Here is a 26,364-nt window from a genome sequence, read left to right on the forward strand (position 1 = left end):
CGCCAATTGGTTCCACTATATGTCATTGTTTTGACCTCGTATTGTTTTGGATTTTTGTTTATAACTGCCTTTACGATTCCTGGAAACCTTTCACCTTCGTATGAAATCACTACGTAATCTCCTATCTGGATTGCCTTAGGAAGAGGTTGGAGTGTGTGATTTTTTGTTTCGCGGTTATCATCTTTATTTTCTTGATCGGATAAATTCTTTTCTCCTACTTCTTGTTCTTTTTTTCTTTTTCCATTATTGGACAGTTTCTTTTGTTTTGCGCTTTTAGTTTTCTTTTTATTTTCATTTATTAGTCGGTTTTCTTTCTCCATCTTCCTCAATGCTGCTTTTTCCAGTTTACTTTTCTTTTCTTGTTCTACACGTCTTTGGTACTCTATGTATTCTGAACACGTCGCTACTGCTGGAGTTATTTTTCTCTTGACCGTTTTTTTATTTTGGCTAGTAGAGGCAGTTTCTGGCCAATAGAATGCATTTTTAAACGGTGTAGAAAATTCTGACTTAGAATCATTTTGTGTCCTAATTGTTTGTTGATAGGACTGAACTGCTATAGTTTCACTTTTTTCTGGTGTGAAATGTCTTTCGCTTGTAATATTTTCAGGTATTACTCCTTCTTCCATGTCGCAGTTATTCTTACTAAGTGTGGTTTTAGTTTTTTCTGGTGTGAAATGTCTTTCACTTGTAATATTTTCAGGTATGACTCCTTCCTCCATGTCGCAGTTATTCTTACTAAGTGTGGTTTTAGTTTTTTCTGGTGTGAAATGTCTTTCGCTTGTAATATTTTCAGGTATTACTCGTTCTTCCATGTCGCAGTTATTCTTACAAAGTATGGTTTTAGTTTTTTCCGGTGTAAAATGTCTTTCGCTTGTAATATTTTCAGGTATGACTCCTTCCTCCATGTCGCAGTTATTCTTACTAAGTGTGGTTTTAGTTTTTTCTGGTGTGAAATGTCTTTCGCTTGTAATATTTTCAGGTATTACTCCTTCTTCCATGTCGCAGTTATTCTTGCTAAGTGTGGTTTTAGTTTTTTCTGGTGTGAAATGTCTTTCACTTGTAATATTTTCAGGTATGACTCCTTCCTCCATGTCGCAGTTATTCTTACTAAGTGTGGTTTTAGTTTTTTCTGGTGTGAAATGTCTTTCGCTTGTAATATTTTCAGGTATTACTCGTTCTTCCATGTCGCAGTTATTCTTACAAAGTATGGTTTTAGTTTTTTCCGGTGTAAAATGTCTTTCGCTTGTAATATTTTCAGGTATGACTCCTTCCTCCATGTCGCAGTTATTCTTACTAAGTGTGGTTTTAGTTTTTTCTGGTGTGAAATGTCTTTCGCTTGTAATATTTTCAGGTATTACTCCTTCTTCCATGTCGCAGTTATTCTTGCTAAGTGTGGTTTTAGTTTTTTCTGGTGTGAAATGTCTTTCACTTGTAATATTTTCAGGTATGACTCCTTCCTCCATGTCGCAGTTATTCTTACTAAGTGTGGTTTTAGTTTTTTCTGGTGTGAAATGTCTTTCGCTTGTAATATTTTCAGGTATTACTCGTTCTTCCATGTCGCAGTTATTCTTACAAAGTATGGTTTTAGTTTTTTCCGGTGTAAAATGTCTTTCGCTTGTAATATTTTCAGGTATGACTCCTTCCTCCATGTCGCAGTTATTCTTACTAAGTGTGGTTTTAGTTTTTTCTGGTGTGAAATGTCTTTCGCTTGTAATATTTTCAGGCATTACTCGTTCTTCCATGTCGCAGTTATTCTTACTAAGTATGGTTTTAGTTTTTTCTGGTGTAAAATGTCTTTCGCTTGTAATATTTTCAGGTATTACTCCTTCTTCTATGTCGCAGTTATTCTTACTAAGTGTGGTTTTAGTTTTTTCTGGTGTGAAATGTCTTTCGCTGGTAATATTTTCAGGTATTATTCCTTCTTCCATGTCGCAGTTATTCTTACTAAGTGTAATTTCAGTTTTTTGTGGTGTTGAATGGGTACGTCTTGTAAGATCTTCAGGTATTAGTAGGTTATCAGATAGTGTCACCGATTGTTGTTGTGAGTCTGGTGTTGAATCAATATTTGTTGTTAAATTATTAACCTGGGAAGAATATTCCAAAAAGCCATCCTTTTGTACGTCAAACTGTATAAAATTCTCATCGTTGACGGCAGACCAATCCACATTAATGTCAGACAGGTTATCCACAAAGTTTGCTTCCAGCGTTGAGTTGCCCAAATCAAAATTATTATCGTTTGTATTTTCACTTGTCGTTACACTGCTGTTGACTGTTTTCCAAAAAAGATACAAATTTGTATCCTTTACATCTCCTATCCAATCCCCATTGCATTTTTTAAATTCACGTATTTTCTCACTACCTGCCCACTCCTCTAAGTATTTGACTATTTGGTGCGAATTCTCGGTGGTTGAAGTTCCTGGGGAGGATTGTATCGGGAAGTTGATAGATGGAGTGTTGACATTAGTAGTGCTATTAGAACTCGAAGATTTTATGAGCTTGCTATAATTTACGGCATCCGGATTGAAAGGAAATAATCCACAAGCACGAAATCCATGTTGTATAGTTTCAGGTTTTAAAGAAACTAAAATGCAGTCTTCTAACAGTGGACCAAATTCGCAACGTTTTAAACGTCGACCATTATTTTGCATTCGCCAGTCATGGACTTTTTTCCTCCACGCATTTTTGAGGCTGTGAAAAACTGCCACATCCATGGGTTGCAATATATGTGTAGAGTTGGGCAAAAAGGCAATCAAAACAATGTCATTGTCTCTACAAAATTCACTTAGAGGTAGCGACAGGTGGGAAGAGTGTCCATCCATGAATAGTATAACTGGTCTTTTAACATTTTGTTTCAATAAGTATGGATAAAAAACATTTGTGACGTATTCATAGAATGTTTGGCACGTCATCCAGCCACTATCCGATCTACCTAGTGCCCATGTGGAGGGATATTTTGATAATATATTTTGTGGAATCCTCTTGTACGGAAACAAAACGAAAATGGGCATTAATTTACCATCAGCAGAAGAGCCCAGGGAAAGAGTCAAACATTCCTTTTCATCATTTCCAGACATGGAATACACGGTCCGAGTACCTTTTCGTACTAAAACACCTTGACCTTTGGGACATAGAAAAAATGCTGACTCATCGCAGTTAAAAATTCTGGAAGGGTCTTCGAGAATTTCGACCAAATTATTATCTTACAAGTAACTGTAAATTTTTTGAAACCAAGCTCTGATCTTCTCTTCATTGGCACCAACCCTCGCTGTGGTAAGGGTTTGAGAGACTCTTTTAGTAATAGTTGAATTCCTTTTTAAAAATCCCTCATACCAATGTCTGCCTGGTAAACCATTTTTAAATTTGTGTGGACGATTTAGCTCTTTGACCAGTTTTGAGACTGAATATAATAACTGATCTTTAGTAACCGGAAAGCCAATGTCTGCTAAATGATGTACCCATTTTACTATAAGATTTTCTTCAGTTGTTGTTAGAATAGTTGGGGCTCCAGCAAATGATTGTTTTGTGTATTTTCTGTGTATCTTATCTAATAATGTCTGTTTAGGTATATTGTATAATTTCGTAGCTTCATACGCAGACATTGTTTTACTTTGGATAGATTCCAGGGCTTCGTTTAATAATTCCGGGGTGTACCTTTTTGATGGCATTTTATCTGAAAAAAATTACATATATAAGACTCAAGTAGGTATAGTAAGAATATAATCATACATACTGCTTGATATAGTTTAGCTGCGTATAAATGTAATAATGGACAAAAGCTACATTGCCATTTCAAATTATGGTCTAAAGGACGTTTTTATGGTCATTTAATATTCTGTGAACCTATAACCGTGCTATTTACATTAAATGTATTTATCTAATTTAATACAGTCCCAGTTAATTTAAAATAAAACCAATGAAATCAGTAATGTGTTTTGAAATGCCGTTTAAAAAAAACTAACAAAATTGATTAAGTACGTTTCTTAATTAAACCAAAACAAATACTCATAAAAAGATTACTATACAGCATAACTCTATTAAGGAATAGTTGGACAAATACCATTATAAAATTCAAATAACAACAAACAGACTGGTCAAATACTGGCACGTAAATATCTCAATCGAACCGTTACAGGTTTTAGTAGCACTAAAAAGTAATAATCTTACCCGTTGAAGTGATTATGAATAAAAAAATAATAATAATATTTAACCCTTCCCATCCGTAATTCCGTCCATAAGACGGAATAATGTACATGAGATATAAAATGCGAACATAATTGCGTGCGTCATTAAAAAGACATTTTTTCAAGAAAATATTAATTACACGTAACGAAATTAAAAGTAATAATATCAGTAAGAAGTAAGGCCCAGAAATAATTACTATTTCCTCAAATAAACAAATAAAAATGCCCACTGAAAAATCGAATTCATGGTATGACTTCGGTTAATTTTTGAGATATAACACAGTTTAGAATTCAAATAATAAGAAGGTGGTTGACAGAATATTAGTACGTAATTATCTCAAGCAAACTTTTAGGTTTCAATGTTCCACTATAAACAAAATGTTGACCAATTCGGTTAATAAATCGTTACAAACAAGTAATAACAGTTGAACCTTTTATTCCTTAATTCCGTCCGTAGAACGGAATAGCGTACATGACATACAGAATGAGAACATAATTGCGTGCGTCATTAAAATGTAATTTTTTAATAAAATATTAAAAATTATCTTACGAAAGAATTAAAACGAAATAAATAAATGCATATTGGTTATTGGAAATATAGATATTTCTTATAAAATCTTACCAACTTCTATTGAGAACTCTATGATGATTGGGATCACTCGTTAAACAAAAACAATAACACGTGGTGCTTATTCAACGATTCTGTGCATACTGATTATTCATGACAAGTGAAGGTGCCAGCAGCCGCATGAAAAATGGCGGGAATTTTAATTACTGCTTTCAAAAGCATCATAGATTTCAATATAGTGTGTGAGTATTCCGCCTTTTCAAAATATATCTTATTTTACGACTTTAAATGTAATGGACCGCAATTGTGTACTAGGCCGTAATATCGTGCAGTTACCTTATGTCAAAAATATGAATTTCGTTACAGAGTAAAATAATATTATATTTCAGAATATCAAAAAATGCTATTATGAAAAATTGTTTGAAATTAAAAACTATGTTTAAATATACAATTATATTATTCTAATCAAAATTTTTTTTTAAATTTTTTCTCAAATTACGGATACTCATCATCATTTTATTACAATTATGATAACTATTTTATTATCATCTTTACGAAAAAAAGTTATTCTTCATAAAATGCTCTCTCTGGTCTAAAATCTAAGAAACAACCATCAGATATTAAACTTTTTTAATTTTATACGAGGTATGTAAAAAATATTAATTTTTCTTAAGAGTTTTTTTATTTTTTATTATTCACAATATTTTAATTAGAAGGATGTAATTGAACACTAAAACATTTTTTTTTATTTCAAACAATTTTTCTTAATAACAATTTTCGATATTGTGAAATTTAACGATATTTTACTCTTGAGTGAAATTCATATTTTTTGACATACCTCGTATAAAATTCATTAAAATTAATATTTGATGATTGTATCTTAGATTATATACGATGCAGAGTATTTTATAAAGAATAACTTTTTTTCGTAAAACTGGTAATAAAAAAGTTATCAATAGGTTCTAAGTTAGGCAGACATACTGTATGAGCTAAAAAAAAATTTTTTGCTGAACATTTATTATTGTTGAAGTTTATTATTAAATGTATTTTAGGTAAGTTTTACAGAAAAAAGTTTTGATCACTTTATATAAACATTATTTTTTAGCTGGTAATTTTCGGTTTTTGTATTACACTTTTGTTATCTTTCTAAATTTTCTCAAAAATAAATAGTCTATTTCATTTCTAAAGTAAAATAATTTAGGGAATTGTAAAGATTACATCCTAAGCTTTAAAAACACCTTATAAAACTGTAATAGATCTATTCAAACTTGAGTAATACCGTCTTAAAGTGGTGGTAATTCTATAAAACTACCAAGATTTTAAAAATTACATTATTTAAGACGTCATATTCAATTCAATTTTTGAGATTTTTTTTAATGAAACATCATTTAGTACGATGCTTAAAAAGTAAGTTGTGCAAAATTGAGGGTTTTATAAGAAAAATTGTATTAGTTACACATTTTTAAATCATTTTTAAACAAAATTCATGTAAGGCTTATTTTCCGCCCCCACCATACTTATACCCATACATTTTTTTTATTATAACCATAAGATAGCTTAATTATTCTTGTTTTAGGTTCAATTTGTAAAATTTCATTTGATCCATTAGTTAAAGAATTACATTAAAATAACTGAACCGTGCACTTCGCCGTACGCTAGTTTACAGTGCGCCAATGTTTGTGAGAAGGGTGACTTTAGCGTTATAAATAAAAAATTATAGAAGATACAGATTTAATTTTAGAAAATTCTTTATAAAAGCTTTTTTTGGAAAATTTTCTGAATTTTTCAATGGTCAAGTCAGTTTTGTTCTAAAATTTATATTTTCGGAGTTATTTAAAAAACATCAAACTTCGTAGTTCATTTGTTTAATAAAAAATGAAGCACCAACTTCTCGAGTAGAACTTTTTGATATGTTGTTTATTAAACATTTCTTAGTGAAATTACAAAAAGTTCTATCTTGTTTGATTTTTTCCGAAGTGAAAATCTATATGCACTCCCCTATTTATTTAAATTCATTTTTAAACCGATTTTCTCAAAATTGGTTAGTTTTACAACAAAAGAAATAGTCCTGTCGCCAGGGGGGGTACAGCGGCCTCTTTAATTCAGATGGACCTACCCAAGTTTTTTTATATATTTTAACCCGCAGAATGCGAATTTTTTGGGTAACATTTGATCCGGATGTCGATAAGATTGTTATAGACAAAGAACTTGAGGAATTACATAACAGTGATTTCTCGCAAAACAAAACATCTTTTTGTATTTTTTGGATCATTCTAGGCAAAAAATGCTCTAACAAGTTTTTTCGTAGGATGCATAGTTTTCGAGATAACCGCGGTTGAACTTTCAAAAAATCGAAAAATTGCAATTTTTGAACCCCAATAACTTTTGATTAAAAAATAAAGTAGCAATTCTGCTTACCGCATTTGAAAGTTTAAGTCAAATTATATCGGTATTGATTATTTGCATTGCTAAAAATTTATTATTTTATTGTTAAACAAAGCTATAAACACCTAGTGCGTGAATGATGTCTTCAATGATTTCTCATTTAAAATCGAACGAGTACGTAGAGTAGCTACAAGTGCAAGCGAGGCAATTTCTACGTAGCATGCGTTAAAACGCATGTATTAGTCACGGGAAACACGTATGTGTTTATAGCTTTGTTTAACAATAAAAAAATTAATTTTTAGCAATGCAGATAATCAAAACCGATATAATTTGACTTAAACTTTCAAATGCGGTAAGCAGAATTGCTACTTTATTTTTTAATCAAAAGTTATTCGGGTTCAAAAATTGCACTTTTTCGATTTTTTGAAGTTCAACCGCGGTTATCTCAAAAACTATGCAGTCTACAAAAAAACTTGTAGGAATATTTTTTGCTTAAAATGACCCAAAAAATACAAAAAGATGTTTTGTTTTGCGAGAAATCCCTGTTATGTAATTCCTCAAGTTCTTTTTCTATAACAATCTTATCGACATCCGGATCAACTGTTACCCAAAAAATTCGTATTCTACGGGTCAAAATATATAAAATAAACTTGGGTAAGTCCATCTGAATGAAGGAGGCCGTTGTACCCCCCCTGGCGACAGGACTAAAAGTAGAAAATATAAATTCACGTATTTATGACCGATCAACTTTGGAATGAAAATATGGATGAAAAAGTAATGTATCAGTCCTTCAAAATTTAATATTTTCATGAAGTTGGAGGGATATAAATGGTAAAAAACAAAAACCTAATAAGATACAAAGAACTCAACAGCGAAATTGAGAAAAAGATAAATGTAGCTAAGGAAGAGTGGATGAAAGAAAAATTTAAAAAGGTGGAAGATCTACAAAGGAAACATAAAAATAGATAACTACACAAAAAGGTTAAAGAAGTTCCTGGAATATGGAAACCCAAACATTTATCTATTGTAAAATAACAGAAAGAAATATGGGAACAATATCTTAAAGATTTGTTTGGTGATCATAGAACAGAAGAGCCCCCACAAATAGATACAGATGGAAAACTAAATATTCTAACCGAAGAAGTTATGCGGGCGATAAAAGATGCAAAGAACGACAAGGCACCCGGCGAAGATCTAACAACAGCCGAACATTTTAAACACCTAAGTGATAATGCTGTCAGTAAATTAACCTACCTCTTTAACATTATATATGTACATGGCACTCTACCACATTACTGGCTAACATCCACATATATGTAGCTCTTCCTAAAAAACAAAAAGCAAGGAAATGTGAAGACCATCGAACTGTATCCCTAATGAGTCATGCCGCATATCAAAAATGTGGTTTTTTTGTTGAAAAATAAACATATTCACTCGCAAATAACTCGAAATATATTGATTTAGTGAAAAAACTGTATAGAACAAAATGTTGCCTAAAATTAATCAGTTTATCTACTTCCGGACTTATTTTAAAGGTTTCTTTTTTACCCCCGAAAAGGGGTGAAACTCACCCCCAGGGTAAAAGCACACATCGGCACAATATCACTTGTTTTGTTTGACATGTTAGCTACGTGTATGCCAAAGAGAGGAGAATCTTATACGAAAACGAATATTGCACTGCAAGATACCAGACGCATGGAGAAACAGTAAGTAGATAACCAAAGTTACTACGACTACAGAGATAGGGAAATCAATGTGTTAGAGAGAGAAGTACCTTTCCAATGAGTAAGAGTGAGATAGATGCTGACGTCACAAGGAATCTTCCATAATGGAATCTACCATAGTTATTTTCCGCTAGATGACACCAATCCGCCATTTTTATTCCATTTCAGTATTTTTAGATGGCGGCATAGCCAAAACGGCACTAAAGCATATCTCCGTTGTTATTGGTCCGATCGTGACATGTGAGGTATCATAGGAAAGGGGAGGAGGTAACGAATACGTTAACACAAAAAAAACAAAGATGCAGCATAGCCAAAATGGCACTAAAGCATATCTCCGTTGTTATTGGTCCGACGTGTGAGGTATTGGAAAGAGGTGCGTTGGATCGTGACGTACCAAGGGATCGTTGGAACGCGGCATGTTACATATACTATATTTTATCTACGACCATAACACAATATGTTATTTAAAACAATCACGTGCATAAATCTAAGCTTTACGAGTTTTTTACGACTACAGAGATAGGGAAATCAATGTGTTAGAGAGAGAAGTACCTTCCCAATGAGTAAGAGTGAGATAGATGCTGACGTCACAAGGAATCTTCCATAATGGAATCTACCATAGTTATTTTCCACTAGATGGCGCCACCAATCCGCCATTTTTATTCCATTTCAGTATTTTTCCATTTCAGTATTTTTATTTAAATTCGCCATTTTTGATCCAATTTTCCTTGACATTACGTCAAAGAAATCTAGCATAGTTTAGCTATTATCCGCTAGATGGCGCCACCACTTCGTTATTTTATTCCAATTCGCCATTTATATTCCATTTCAGTATTTTTATTTAAATTCGCCATTTTTGATCCAATTTTCCTTGACATTACGTCAAAGAAATCTACCATAGTTTAGCTATTAGCTGCTAGATGACGCTATTTTTAAATTAAAATAGTAAATAAATTAAAAATAAAACAATTTTCCGTTCTGTGCTAGTCGCCACGGAACACTCTTCTTCTTTTTGTCAACTGTCTATTCTTCTTCTTTTACATAATATGTTATTTAAGCCAGTCACGTGCAGAAATCTAAGCTCTACGTGTTGCATACTATATTTTATCTACGACCGTAACATAATTTATGTTTAAGCGATGGTAACATCCCGTTAGCATTGATCTGATTGGAAATTGTGATACGTTAAAGGTATGGGGAGCATCGAATATGTTATTAAAACCATAAACTAATCATTATGAGCTGCATACTATACTTTATCTACGACCATAACATAATATGTTATTTAAACCCGTCACGTGCAGAAATCTAAGCTTTACGAGTTGCATACTATATTTTATATACGACCGCAACATATTCGGCATTTTTATTCCAATTCGCCATTTTTATTCAAATTCACCATTTTTAATCCAATTTGCCTTGACATTACATCGAAGAAATCTACCATAGTTCAGCTATTATCCTCTAGTTGGCGCGACCAAATCGTTATTTTTATTCCAATTCGCCATTTTTAGTCCATTTTTAATCAAATTCGACATTTTTTATCCAATTTGCCTTGACACAGATATTACGTCGAAGAAATCTACCATAATTCAGCTATTATCCGATAGTTGGCGCTATACATCTCGTTAGCATTGGTCTGATTAAATATTGTGGTACGTTAAAGGTGTGGGGAGTATCGAATATGTTATTTAATCCATAAACTAACCGTTACGATCTGCATACTATATTTTATGTACGACCATAACATAATATGTTATTTACACCAGTCACGTACAGAAATCTAAGCTTTACGAGTTGCATACTATATTTTATCTACGACCGTAACATATTGTAGCATGTTTAAGTGGTGGTAGCATTACAGTGACTAAACGGCTTAACGTAGAGAGGCATAGACGTAAGGAGAGACATGGACAATAAAGGTTGTAGGTATGCCTAAATGGCTTAACGTAGAGAGACATAGACAATAAAAGTTGTAGGTATGTAGTGTCCACCAGTATGGACGCACAAAAAAAATTCCGTAGATGTACTGACAAACTGGGCATTTCGCAACATCTGGCAACAGCGCCTCCCATAAGAGCCTGTGTATTAGAGTTAGATAGAAAATCAATTTTTCCCCAGATGCTGGGGAAATTTAAAAAAAAATTAAGGTCCATTCTGCTCATTTTTGTCTCGTTTTGTGGTGGAGGCCCCACTTTTACGTCACGATTGGACCAATAAAACCGAAGATATAACTAATGTCCTTTTGGCTGTATTCTGAAAATACGTAACTAAAGCCTCTCATAACGTATAATATATAATAGAAGCATTCTTTTGATATGTCCAATCCATCCCTCTCTGAGAGATATGCGAGGTATCATGTGATTTAACAAATTGAATAATATAGAAAAATTAAACATAACATCATGCCATAAAGGCATTAGATACAAATGATTTTACCAACAGACACAGAAAAATCAAATACAACAGAATGTTAAAAATGTCTTAGTTCTGTATCTTCGATCCTATTGGTCCAATCCAGAAAAATCAAATACAGCATCATGTTAAAAGGACCTTAGTTACGTATCTTCGGTCCTATTGGTCCAATAGTGACATACGAATTCTCAAATGATTTAACCAATAGAGTACAGTGACAGAAAAATAAAATACATCATGTCAAAAGATCCTTAGATACGTATTTTCGATCCAATCATAACTTACAGTGCCTCAACCAATAGAATACAGTGGCATAAAAATCAAATACATCAGTATGTCAAAAAGGCTTTAGCTACGTATTTTCACAATACAGCCAAAAGGATATTAGTTATATTTTCGGTCTTATTAGCCCAATCGTGACGTCCAACGAATAAAATACGACATGAAAATCAAATACATTTTCGTCTCTACTGAGAAACACCCAAATCTTTCGTATATTATTATACACAGGCGTTCTTTCATTATGTCCAAACTAGTAAACCTCTTATTTTTAACATGCAACTCTCAATATTTACATTATCTCTCCCTAGATCCAAAATGTCAGTGTCTCAAATCAAATTTAACCAATAAAATACAATGACATAAAAATCAAATACATCAGCATGTTAAAAGGGCTTTAGTATTTTCGTTTCTACAGAGAAACATCCAACTCTTTCGTATACTATTATACACAGGCGTTCTTTCATTATGTTTAAACTAGTAAACCTCTTATTTTTAACATGCAACTCTCAATATTTACATTATCTCTCCCTAGATCCAAAATGTCAGAGTATCAAATCCAATTTAACCAATAAAATACAATGACATAAAAATCAAATACATCAGCATGTCAAAAGGGCTTTAGTATTTTCGTTTCTACAGAGAAACATTTAACTCTTTTGTATACTATTATACACAGGCGTTCTGTCATTATGTCCATACTAGTAAACCTCTTATTTTTAACATGCAACTCTTAATATTTACATTATCTCTCCCTAGGTGCAAAATGTGTATCAAAATGGAGCAGAAATATATGCAAACCACAAATTGCTAAATCTATCATTATATCGCTAATACCTACAATACATATCAGATAAATTCTTTCGCTAAGTCCAAACCACCAATATTTCTCATATTATTTTCAAACCAGATTTAGAGTTCTAGTCAGTTGGAGAATACATATTTTTGTTATAAAGTAAGTTCTAAATGTGATGTCAAATAAAAGCCCATACATAAAACAAATTTAATTCATCGATATGAAAAAGAACTTCGACTGAGTGCAATATAAATGACAAAGACAAAAAATATATCTAGAAGAAAGGTATCTAATAGAAATAGGTCGCAAATGTTCAAAGCAAAAGTCTTTTAGTATAATTAGAGTAATCTGATTGAGGAAATTACTTATTATGGGTATACACAAGTTAATAATAAGCAAAAATCGAACTTCTATTGATCCAATCAAAAAAATCAAATACATTTGTATTATGAGAATGATCTCCGAAAGGGAAATCGATAGGTCAAAATAAACTCATTTTAAAGTAAAATTGTGGCTTATTCACAATAAAAATAATAAATTGCATAAGGATTCTGCTTCGTAAACTAATATAGTTTTAAATATATACAGATTTAACACGGTGAATGTATCTTGCTCCTTAACTATTTTCGTCTTCTTGTGCTCCTTATTGTTTTACGAAAGATACAAAAAAAAACACGAAAAATACACGATACGTAGGTAGAAAATAATGACATTCTTAATTATGACTTAATCATTCTTTCGAATGTTTTTAGTACGCATGACTCTAAGAATTTACCCTGGTATGATTCTGGTTTCGAAGGATCTTTGGACGGTTTTAAAATAATTCGAACTAAATATATTCTTACCAACCATCTGGAAACTTGAGGTGTGTGTCGATATAATTCTTTATTTGCACTAACGCCATTACTACAATCGGAAATTTTCTTAATCATTCTATAATGAATATTGTCTGTTCCAGGTACAGTATTTTGATTGCATTTTAAACAGGTTTCTAATTCATTTATGGAAAAATTCATCAAACCAAAAGAAAGTAAGCATTTAGAACAATTAAAACTACTGATATAACATAAACAAAATCACTAAAAAATATCAAAGATACAGATATCAGAATCAGATTAGAACTTTCATATTATGATACATTTGTCTATGGAAGAAAATAATACGGTATGTACAAGATACAAAATTCAAGTATTGGAAAAGCCATACAAGAGGCGCACCAAATTCAAAAATCTTGACTATTTAGTCTAAACATGAATTAAAATTTCTAGTTCTATCTTCTATCTTCTAGCTTCTCATCCAGCTTGAAATAGGATATTAGTATTCATATTTATTATTTCAAAAATTTTAAGATATCGTGTCTTTTGCTGTAGGTATACTGTCACATTTTCAATACATATTACCCAATTTTTAATTACCCATCATCGAGTTAATTTATAAATGCAATAAGTAACTCCTTAAGATATGCTTTCAAAAAACGCTACCAACCAATCTCCTTCATATTGGCTAGTTTCAAATGTATTTCTAAAATTACACCATTATTTGCCGAAATATTTATGCAGTGTTGACAACGTCTAAAAAACTGTGCATAATTTGGTACATAAATATCAAAAATTCAAAAATGATGATCAAAATTGCTTTTATTGGATGATTATTAGCTCTCTTTATCCAGCTAAAATAAATAAAGAACTTATATCGTCATATCCATATCCTGTTTTGAAAACCAAGGACTTGGAAGCTCCAATACGTTTAAGTCATAACTCAAAGTTTGAAATAGTAAATAGTGTATCAGTGAATGTTTATGCTTTGGAATTAAATCAAGTGGAAAAATAATTTTACGAATTAGTGCCTGCTTGCCTAAACAAAACAAACTTGATAGACATGTAAATTTGAATCTTATTCAGGATAAATATTTTCTAAAGTTAAATGATTACCTACGACTCTCATCGTAGTGACAATGGAAATATTGAAATAAAATATCATTACTGCTGGAAAAAAAGATGTCTAGGTTGTTACACTATATAGCCAAAAAAAAAAACTAATTCACCCAGATTTATTGGAAAAATTTACTGTTTCACCGTATCATTAAAATCTTACAAAAAAAGAAATATCGAATTAAATAAACAATACATAATAGAACTAAGAGGTAAATTACGAATATCAGAGTGCATGAGATACGAAATAAACATCTTACAAGCAAAACTATCGATACAACAAATACATAGGTATTATATAAAGAATTCACCAAAATAACAAAAAGCAAATATATCAGAATCGTATTAAAACTTCTGACATGATACATTTGTGCATGGAAGAAAAGATACAAGATATAAAATTAAAGTGAATTTTGTTTAAAAATGATATAAAAATGTGTAACTAATACAATTTTACTTATAAAACTCTCAAATTTGCACAGCTTACCTCTCAATCACCTTACTAAACGATGTTTCATTCAAAAAAAATCTCAAGAATTTAATTCAAATAATACGATGTCTCAAAAAATGTAATTTTTGAAAACTTCATAGTTTTATAGAATTCCCACCATTTTAAGACGGTATTACTCAAGTTTGAATAAATCTAATACAATTTTTTGAAATTGTTTTAAAGCTTAGGATGTAATCTTTAAAAACATTGAATTATTTTAGTTTAAAAATAAAATAAACAATTTCTTTTTGAGAAAACTAAGAAAGATAACAAAAATGTAATACAAAAACCGAAAATTACCAGCTGAAAAATGTATATACAGAGTGATCAAAACTTTTTTCTGCAAAACTTACCTAAAATACATTTAATAATAAGCATCAACAGTAATAAATGTTCAACAACAAAATTTTTTTTTTAGTTTTTATACAATATGTCTGCGTAACTTGGAACCTATTGATAACTTTTTTAATATCAGTTTTACGAAAAAAGTTATTCTTTATAAAATACTCTGCATCGTATATAACATAAGATGCAACCATCAAATATCAAATTTTGTTAATTTTGTACGAGGTATGTCAAAAATATATGAATTTCACTCAAGAGTAAAGTACTTATATATTTCACAATATCGAAAATTTTTATAAAGAAAAGTTGTTTGTAATTAAAAACTATGGTCCAATATGTAATTATATTCTTCTAATCGAAAATTTGTTTTTTTAAATATTGTTTCAAATTAATTATACCCAACATCATTAAATTTTCACTTATTATTTATGATAACTGTTTTATTATTAATTTTATGAAGAAAGTTATTCGTCATAAATAGTTGTGCATGGTCTAACACTTAATATGCAAATATAAAATATTATATTTTATCAATATTATACGAGGTATGTAAAACAATTATATTTCGCATAAATATGGACTTTTATAGTTCACAATATTTCGATTAGAAGAGTGTAATTGCATATTGACACATCGTTTTTAATTCTGAACAACTTTCGATAATAACAATTTCCAGTATTATGAAAAATATAGGTATTTTACTCCTAACTGAAATTTTTATTTATTGACATATCTTGTACAAAATTGATATTTTATGATTGCATTTAAAGTTTTAGAATATGCAGAGCTTTTTACTAAGAATAACTTTTTTATTTATGATCCCATTGCAACAATTTTTGAAAAGGTAGAAGCACAATTTTCACATCATTACGAGTAAGGCCGAATTTAATTAAGAGCGAACCAAACGATTCATATTAAGAGCAAAAAATACATATTTTGTTCATCAATAGAAAAAATATTAAGATAATAATTTGTTAACGTTTTAAAGCGGTCCTTTTTGAATATATATATACATAGGTTTATCAAAGCTCTCAAAAACAAATATATGTAGAAATAAATACATTTTGTAAAGAAATTATGATTTTACAACTATTTTTTAAGTTATCCACCATTTTGGATCTGTCATTTTATAATTTAAATTCTTAAAATTTGATTCAGGTTCCGTAACCTCTCAAAAATATCCCACATATATTTAAACAAACACGTTTTATAAAAAAATTCGGATTTTACAACTACTTTTTAAGGATTTTAGGAAAAAATCCGCCATTTTGAATCCGCCCTTTTTTAATTTGCAAATTGTAATGTCAGATTCGGGTTCAGCATAATCAAAACTAAAATAAAAACATTTTTATCAAAATAAAATGTTGAATTTACCCATATTCTTAACACTATTTATACAAAACAATTGTTATTGTCTAAACAATTAATAAACAATTAGCGGCGAAATTTGTGAGTAGAACTTTTTACCTTAGTGTAAATTGGTCTTCTAATACTAAAATATTATAAAAGATAATAGAGTAAAGAGTAAAGCAATACAGGAGACTTAAAAAAGTGTTAAAATCTCATGATACAAAAAAGAATATGTCTCGAGTGTGAATGTAAATATGGAGTTACTACAAAAAAGAAGATGGTACATACCTTTGAATATTAAAAAATATTTGAAAAATTTTAATTTTTTTTTAGATTGTGTAGTTAATACTAAAAATTAGTAAGGAAATAAAAATGATTATAAATTAAAAAAAAATCTTCGACGTTTGTTCTTAGAGCATGTGAAACATTAATAATTACCAAAAAATTACGGTACCTTGAAATATTAAAAGTATTTGAAAATTTTTAATTTTTTGTAGATTGTTTAGTTAATACTAAAAAATTAGTATGGAAATAAAAATAAATATCAATTGAAAAATCTTCAGCGTTTGTTCTTAGGGCGTAGTTCGAGTATGCCCGAACTTTCCCGATTCCCAATATTAGCTGTAGTTTTGGTATAGGACACCCATATAAAAAGCATGTAAAACGGAAAGTTTACCTTGGAGAAGTGACATTTCTTTTTGAGAAAACTAAGAAAGATAACAAAAATGTAATACAAAAACCGAAAATTACCAGCTAATAATAAGCATCAACAGTAATAAATGTTCAACAAAATTTTTTTTTTTATTTTTATACAGTATGTCTGCGTAACTTGAAACCTATTGATAACTTTTTTAATATCAGTTTTACGAAAAAAGTTTTGATCACTCTGTATATACATTTTTCAGCTGGTAATTTTCGGTTTTTGTATTACATTTTTGTTATCTTTCTTAGTTTTCTCAAAAAGAAATGTCACTTCTCCAAGGTAAACTTTCCGTTTTACATGCTTTTTATATGGGTGTCCTATACCAAAACTACAGCTAATATTGGGAATCGGGAAAGTTCGGGCATACTCGAACTACGCCCTAAGAACAAACGCTGAAGATTTTTCAATTGATATTTATTTTTATTTCCATACTAATTTTTTAGTATTAACTAAACAATCTACAAAAAATTAAAAATTTTCAAATACTTTTAATATTTCAAGGTACCGTAATTTTTTGGTAATTATTAATGTTTCACATGCTCTAAGAACAAACGTCGAAGATTTTTTTTTAATTTATAATCATTTTTATTTCCTTACTAATTTTTAGTATTAACTACACAATCTAAAAAAAAATTAAAATTTTTCAAATATTTTTTAATATTCAAAGGTATGTACCATCTTCTTTTTTGTAGTAACTCCATATTTACATTCACACTCGAGACATATTCTTTTTTGTATCATGAGATTTTAACACTTTTTTAAGTCTCCTGTATTGCTTTACTCTTTACTCTATTATCTTTTATAATATTTTAGTATTAGAAGACCAATTTACACTAAGGTAAAAAGTTCTACTCACAAATTTCGCCGCTAATTGTTTATTAATTGTTTAGACAATAACAATTGTTTTGTATAAATAGTGTTAAGAATATGGGTGAATTCAACATTTTATTTTGATAAAAATGTTTTTATTTTAGTTTTGATTATGCTGAACCCGAATCTGACATTACAATTTGCAAATTAAAAAAGGGCGGATTCAAAATGGCGGATTTTTTCCTAAAATCCTTAAAAAGTAGTTGTAAAATCCGAATTTTTTTATAAAACGTGTTTGTTTAAATATATGTGGGATATTTTTGAGAGGTTACGGAACCTGAATCAAATTTTAAGAATTTAAATTATAAAATGACAGATCCAAAATGGTGGATAACTTAAAAAATAGTTGTAAAATCATAATTTCTTTACAAAATGTATTTATTTCTACATATATTTGTTTTTGAGAGCTTTGATAAACCTATTTATATATATATTCAAAAAGGACCGCTTTAAAACGTTAACAAATTATTATCTTAATATTTTTTCTATTGATGAACAAAATATGTATTTTTTGCTCTTAATATGAATCGTTTGGTTCGCTCTTAATTAAATTCGGCCTTACTCGTAATGATGTGAAAATTGTGCTTCTACCTTTTCAAAAATTGTTGCAATGGGATCATAAATAAAAAAGTTATTCTTAGTAAAAAGCTCTGCATATTCTAAAACTTTAAATGCAATCATAAAATATCAATTTTGTACAAGATATGTCAATAAATAAAAATTTCAGTTAGGAGTAAAATACCTATATTTTTCATAATACTGGAAATTGTTATTATCGAAAGTTGTTCAGAATTAAAAACGATGTGTCAATATGCAATTACACTCTTCTAATCGAAATATTGTGAACTATAAAAGTCCATATTTATGCGAAATATAATTGTTTTACATACCTCGTATAATATTGATAAAATATAATATTTTATATTTGCATATTAAGTGTTAGACCATGCACAACTATTTATGACGAATAACTTTCTTCATAAAATTAATAATAAAACAGTTATCATAAATAATAAGTGAAAATTTAATGATGTTGGGTATAATTAATTTGAAACAATATTTAAAAAAACAAATTTTCGATTAGAAGAATATAATTACATATTGGACCATAGTTTTTAATTACAAACAACTTTTCTTTATAAAAATTTTCGATATTGTGAAATATATAAGTACTTTACTCTTGAGTGAAATTCATATATTTTTGACATACCTCGTACAAAATTAACAAAATTTGATATTTGATGGTTGCATCTTATGTTATATACGATGCAGAGTATTTTATAAAGAATAACTTTTTTCGTAAAACTGATATTAAAAAAGTTATCAATAGGTTCCAAGTTACGCAGACATATTGTATAAAAACTAAAAAAAAAATTTTGTTGTTGAACATTTATTACTGTTGATGCTTATTATTAAATGTATTTTAGGTAAGTTTTGCAGAAAAAAGTTTTGATCACTCTGTATATACATTTTTCAGCTGGTAATTTTCGGTTTTTGTATTACATTTTTGTTATCTTTCTTAGTTTTCTCAAAAAGAAATTGTTTATTTTATTTTTAAACTAAAATAATTCAATGTTTTTAAAGATTACATCCTAAGCTTTAAAACAATTTCAAAAAATTGTATTAGATTTATTCAAACTTGAGTAATACCGTCTTAAAATGGTGGGAATTCTATAAAACTATGAAGTTTTCAAAAATTACATTTTTTGAGACATCGTATTATTTGAATTAAATTCTTGAGATTTTTTTTGAATGAAACATCGTTTAGTAAGGTGATTGAGAGGTAAGCTGTGCAAATTTGAGAGTTTTATAAGTAAAATTGTATTAGTTACACATTTTTATATCATTTTTAAACAAAATTCACTTTAATTTTATATCTTGTATCTTTTCTTCCATGCACAAATGTATCATGTCAGAAGTTTTAATACGATTCTGATATATTTGCTTTTTGTTATTTTGGTGAATTCTTTATATAATACCTATGTATTTGTTGTATCGATAGTTTTGCTTGTAAGATGTTTATTTCGTATCTCATGCACTCTGATATTCGTAATTTACCTCTTAGTTCTATTATGTATTGTTTATTTAATTCGATATTTCTTTTTTTGTAAGATTTTAATGATACGGTGAAACAGTAAATTTTTCCAATAAATCTGGGTGAATTAGTTTTTTTTTTGGCTATATAGTGTAACAACCTAGACATCTTTTTTTCCAGCAGTAATGATATTTTATTTCAATATTTCCATTGTCACTACGATGAGAGTCGTAGGTAATCATTTAACTTTAGAAAATATTTATCCTGAATAAGATTCAAATTTACATGTCTATCAAGTTTGTTTTGTTTAGGCAAGCAGGCACTAATTCGTAAAATTATTTTTCCACTTGATTTAATTCCAAAGCATAAACATTCACTGATACACTATTTACTATTTCAAACTTTGAGTTATGACTTAAACGTATTGGAGCTTCCAAGTCCTTGGTTTTCAAAACAGGATATGGATATGACGATATAAGTTCTTTATTTATTTTAGCTGGATAAAGAGAGCTAATAATCATCCAATAAAAGCAATTTTGATCATCATTTTTGAATTTTTGATATTTATGTACCAAATTATGCACAGTTTTTTAGACGTTGTCAACACTGCATAAATATTTCGGCAAATAATGGTGTAATTTTAGAAATACATTTGAAACTAGCCAATATGAAGGAGATTGGTTGGTAGCGTTTTTTGAAAGCATATCTTAAGGAGTTACTTATTGCATTTATAAATTAACTCGATGATGGGTAATTAAAAATTGGGTAATATGTATTGAAAATGTGACAGTATACCTACAGCAAAAGACACGATATCTTAAAATTTTTGAAATAATAAATATGAATACTAATATCCTATTTCAAGCTGGATGAGAAGCTAGAAGATAGAAGATAGAACTAGAAATTTTAATTCATGTTTAGACTAAATAGTCAAGATTTTTGAATTTGGTGCGCCTCTTGTATGGCTTTTCCAATACTTGAATTTTGTATCTTGTACATACCGTATTATTTTCTTCCATAGACAAATGTATCATAATATGAAAGTTCTAATCTGATTCTGATATCTGTATCTTTGATATTTTTTAGTGATTTTGTTTATGTTATATCAGTAGTTTTAATTGTTCTAAATGCTTACTTTCTTTTGGTTTGATGAATTTTTCCATAAATGAATTAGAAACCTGTTTAAAATGCAATCAAAATACTGTACCTGGAACAGACAATATTCATTATAGAATGATTAAGAAAATTTCCGATTGTAGTAATGGCGTTAGTGCAAATAAAGAATTATATCGACACACACCTCAAGTTTCCAGATGGTTGGTAAGAATATATTTAGTTCGAATTATTTTAAAACCGTCCAAAGATCCTTCGAAACCAGAATCATACCAGGGTAAATTCTTAGAGTCATGCGTACTAAAAACATTCGAAAGAATGATTAAGTCATAATTAAGAATGTCATTATTTTCTACCTACGTATCGTGTATTTTTCGTGTTTTTTTTTGTATCTTTCGTAAAACAATAAGGAGCACAAGAAGACGAAAATAGTTAAGGAGCAAGATACATTCACCGTGTTAAATCTGTATATATTTAAAACTATATTAGTTTACGAAGCAGAATCCTTATGCAATTTATTATTTTTATTGTGAATAAGCCACAATTTTACTTTAAAATGAGTTTATTTTGACCTATCGATTTCCCTTTCGGAGATCATTCTCATAATACAAATGTATTTGATTTTTTTGATTGGATCAATAGAAGTTCGATTTTTGCTTATTATTAACTTGTGTATACCCATAATAAGTAATTTCCTCAATCAGATTACTCTAATTATACTAAAAGACTTTTGCTTTGAACATTTGCGACCTATTTCTATTAGATACCTTTCTTCTAGATATATTTTTTGTCTTTGTCATTTATATTGCACTCAGTCGAAGTTCTTTTTCATATCGATGAATTAAATTTGTTTTATGTATGGGCTTTTATTTGACATCACATTTAGAACTTACTTTATAACAAAAATATGTATTCTCCAACTGACTAGAACTCTAAATCTGGTTTGAAAATAATATGAGAAATATTGGTGGTTTGGACTTAGCGAAAGAATTTATCTGATATGTATTGTAGGTATTAGCGATATAATGATAGATTTAGCAATTTGTGGTTTGCATATATTTCTGCTCCATTTTGATACACATTTTGCACCTAGGGAGAGATAATGTAAATATTAAGAGTTGCATGTTAAAAATAAGAGGTTTACTAGTATGGACATAATGACAGAACGCCTGTGTATAATAGTATACAAAAGAGTTAAATGTTTCTCTGTAGAAACGAAAATACTAAAGCCCTTTTGACATGCTGATGTATTTGATTTTTATGTCATTGTATTTTATTGGTTAAATTGGATTTGATACTCTGACATTTTGGATCTAGGGAGAGATAATGTAAATATTGAGAGTTGCATGTTAAAAATAAGAGGTTTACTAGTTTAAACATAATGAAAGAACGCCTGTGTATAATAGTATACGAAAGAGTTGGATGTTTCTCTGTAGAAACGAAAATACTAAAGCCCTTTTAACATGCTGATGTATTTGATTTTTATGTCATTGTATTTTATTGGTTAAATTTGATTTGAGACACTGACATTTTGGATCTAGGGAGAGATAATGTAAATATTGAGAGTTGCATGTTAAAAATAAGAGGTTTACTAGTTTGGACATAATGAAAGAACGCCTGTGTATAATAATATACGAAAGATTTGGGTGTTTCTCAGTAGAGACGAAAATGTATTTGATTTTCATGTCGTATTTTATTCGTTGGACGTCACGATTGGGCTAATAAGACCGAAAATATAACTAATATCCTTTTGGCTGTATTGTGAAAATACGTAGCTAAAGCCTTTTTGACATACTGATGTATTTGATTTTTATGCCACTGTATTCTATTGGTTGAGGCACTGTAAGTTACGATTGGATCGAAAATACGTATCTAAGGATCTTTTGACATGATGTATTTTATTTTTCTGTCACTGTACTCTATTGGTTAAATCATTTGAGAATTCGTATGTCACTATTGGACCAATAGGACCGAAGATACGTAACTAAGGTCCTTTTAACATGATGCTGTATTTGATTTTTCTGGATTGGACCAATAGGATCGAAGATACAGAACTAAGACATTTTTAACATTCTGTTGTATTTGATTTTTCTGTGTCTGTTGGTAAAATCATTTGTATCTAATGCCTTTATGGCATGATGTTATGTTTAATTTTTCTATATTATTCAATTTGTTAAATCACATGATACCTCGCATATCTCTCAGAGAGGGATGGATTGGACATATCAAAAGAATGCTTCTATTATATATTATACGTTATGAGAGGCTTTAGTTACGTATTTTCAGAATACAGCCAAAAGGACATTAGTTATATCTTCGGTTTTATTGGTCCAATCGTGACGTAAAAGTGGGGCCTCCACCACAAAACGAGACAAAAATGAGCAGAATGGACCTTAATTTTTTTTTTAAATTTCCCCAGCATCTGGGGAAAAATTGATTTTCTATCTAACTCTAATACACAGGCTCTTATGGGAGGCGCTGTTGCCAGATGTTGCGAAATGCCCAGTTTGTCAGTAGATCTACGGAATTTTTTTTGTGCGTCCATACTGGTGGACACTACATACCTACAACTTTTATTGTCTATGTCTCTCTACGTTAAGCCATTTAGGCATACCTACAACCTTTATTGTCCATGTCTCTCCTTACGTCTATGCCTCTCTACGTTAAGCCGTTTAGTCACTGTAATGCTACCACCACTTAAACATGCTACAATATGTTACGGTCGTAGATAAAATATAGTATGCAACTCGTAAAGCTTAGATTTCTGTACGTGACTGGTGTAAATAACATATTATGTTATGGTCGTACATAAAATATAGTATGCAGATCGTAACGGTTAGTTTATGGATTAAATAACATATTCGATACTCCCCACACCTTTAACGTACCACAATATTTAATCAGACCAATGCTAACGAGATGTATAGCGCCAACTATCGGATAATAGCTGAATTATGGTAGATTTCTTCGACGTAATATCTGTGTCAAGGCAAATTGGATAAAAAATGTCGAATTTGATTAAAAATGGACTAAAAATGGCGAATTGGAATAAAAATAACGATTTGGTCGCGCCAACTAGAGGATAATAGCTGAACTATGGTAGATTTCTTCGATGTAATGTCAAGGCAAATTGGATTAAAAATGGTGAATTTGAATAAAAATGGCGAATTGGAATAAAAATGCCGAATATGTTGCGGTCGTATATAAAATATAGTATGCAACTCGTAAAGCTTAGATTTCTGCACGTGACGGGTTTAAATAACATATTATGTTATGGTCGTAGATAAAGTATAGTATGCAGCTCATAATGATTAGTTTATGGTTTTAATAACATATTCGATGCTCCCCATACCTTTAACGTATCACAATTTCCAATCAGATCAATGCTAACGGGATGTTACCATCGCTTAAACATAAATTATGTTACGGTCGTAGATAAAATATAGTATGCAACACGTAGAGCTTAGATTTCTGCACGTGACTGGCTTAAATAACATATTATGTAAAAGAAGAAGAATAGACAGTTGACAAAAAGAAGAAGAGTGTTCCGTGGCGACTAGCACAGAACGGAAAATTGTTTTATTTTTAATTTATTTACTATTTTAATTTAAAAATAGCGTCATCTAGCAGCTAATAGCTAAACTATGGTAGATTTCTTTGACGTAATGTCAAGGAAAATTGGATCAAAAATGGCGAATTTAAATAAAAATACTGAAATGGAATATAAATGGCGAATTGGAATAAAATAACGAAGTGGTGGCGCCATCTAGCGGATAATAGCTAAACTATGCTAGATTTCTTTGACGTAATGTCAAGGAAAATTGGATCAAAAATGGCGAATTTAAATAAAAATACTGAAATGGAAAAATACTGAAATGGAATAAAAATGGCGGATTGGTGGCGCCATCTAGTGGAAAATAACTATGGTAGATTCCATTATGGAAGATTCCTTGTGACGTCAGCATCTATCTCACTCTTACTCATTGGGAAGGTACTTCTCTCTCTAACACATTGATTTCCCTATCTCTGTAGTCGTAAAAAACTCGTAAAGCTTAGATTTATGCACGTGATTGTTTTAAATAACATATTGTGTTATGGTCGTAGATAAAATATAGTATATGTAACATGCCGCGTTCCAACGATCCCTTGGTACGTCACGATCCAACGCACCTCTTTCCAATACCTCACACGTCGGACCAATAACAACGGAGATATGCTTTAGTGCCATTTTGGCTATGCTGCATCTTTGTTTTTTTTTGTGTTAACGTATTCGTTACCTCCTCCCCTTTCCTATGATACCTCACATGTCACGATCGGACCAATAACAACGGAGATATGCTTTAGTGCCGTTTTGGCTATGCCGCCATCTAAAAATACTGAAATGGAATAAAAATGGCGGATTGGTGTCATCTAGCGGAAAATAACTATGGTAGATTCCATTATGGAAGATTCCTTGTGACGTCAGCATCTATCTCACTCTTACTCATTGGAAAGGTACTTCTCTCTCTAACACATTGATTTCCCTATCTCTGTAGTCGTAGTAACTTTGGTTATCTACTACAGTATAATGATACCAATGTTCAAGAAAGGAGACAAGGAAGACCCCAACAATTATAGAGGTATAAATCTACTGAACACCGTACAAGCTAACCACAAAAGTCGTAACCAACAAAATCAATCAACTAAGAACTTTATCAGATGAACAACAAAGATTCAGATCCGGAAGATCCTGCGTAGACGCCGTATTTGTATTGACACAAATCACAAAAAAGGCCATTGAGTACAATAAACCAGCATATATATGTTTTGTAGACCTGCAAAGGCTTTCTATCGCATCCAAATCGATGACGTCTTACATTTACTGTATAGAAGAAATGGACGAAATAATAGAAGCAGTACGTAAAGGTCATGGTTACAGAATGGGGAACAAAGAAATCCAAATATTATGTTATGCAGACATTGCCGCATTAATCTCCGAGACAGAAGACGATCTCCAAAGATTAACACAGCTTCAATACAACAGCCAAGAAATACAATATGATAATATCAGCAGAAAAAGCCAAATGTATGACAACATCTAAATACACGCACTAAGATGTAAAATTGAAATTGATGGGAAAATAATAAAGCAGGAAGCAAGGTTTAGATATCTGGGAATAAATATAACTAGTTACGAAGA

This window comes from Diabrotica virgifera, chromosome 3 (genome assembly GCF_917563875.1).
Source record: "Diabrotica virgifera virgifera chromosome 3, PGI_DIABVI_V3a".
NCBI classification, from domain to species: domain Eukaryota; kingdom Metazoa; phylum Arthropoda; class Insecta; order Coleoptera; family Chrysomelidae; genus Diabrotica; species Diabrotica virgifera.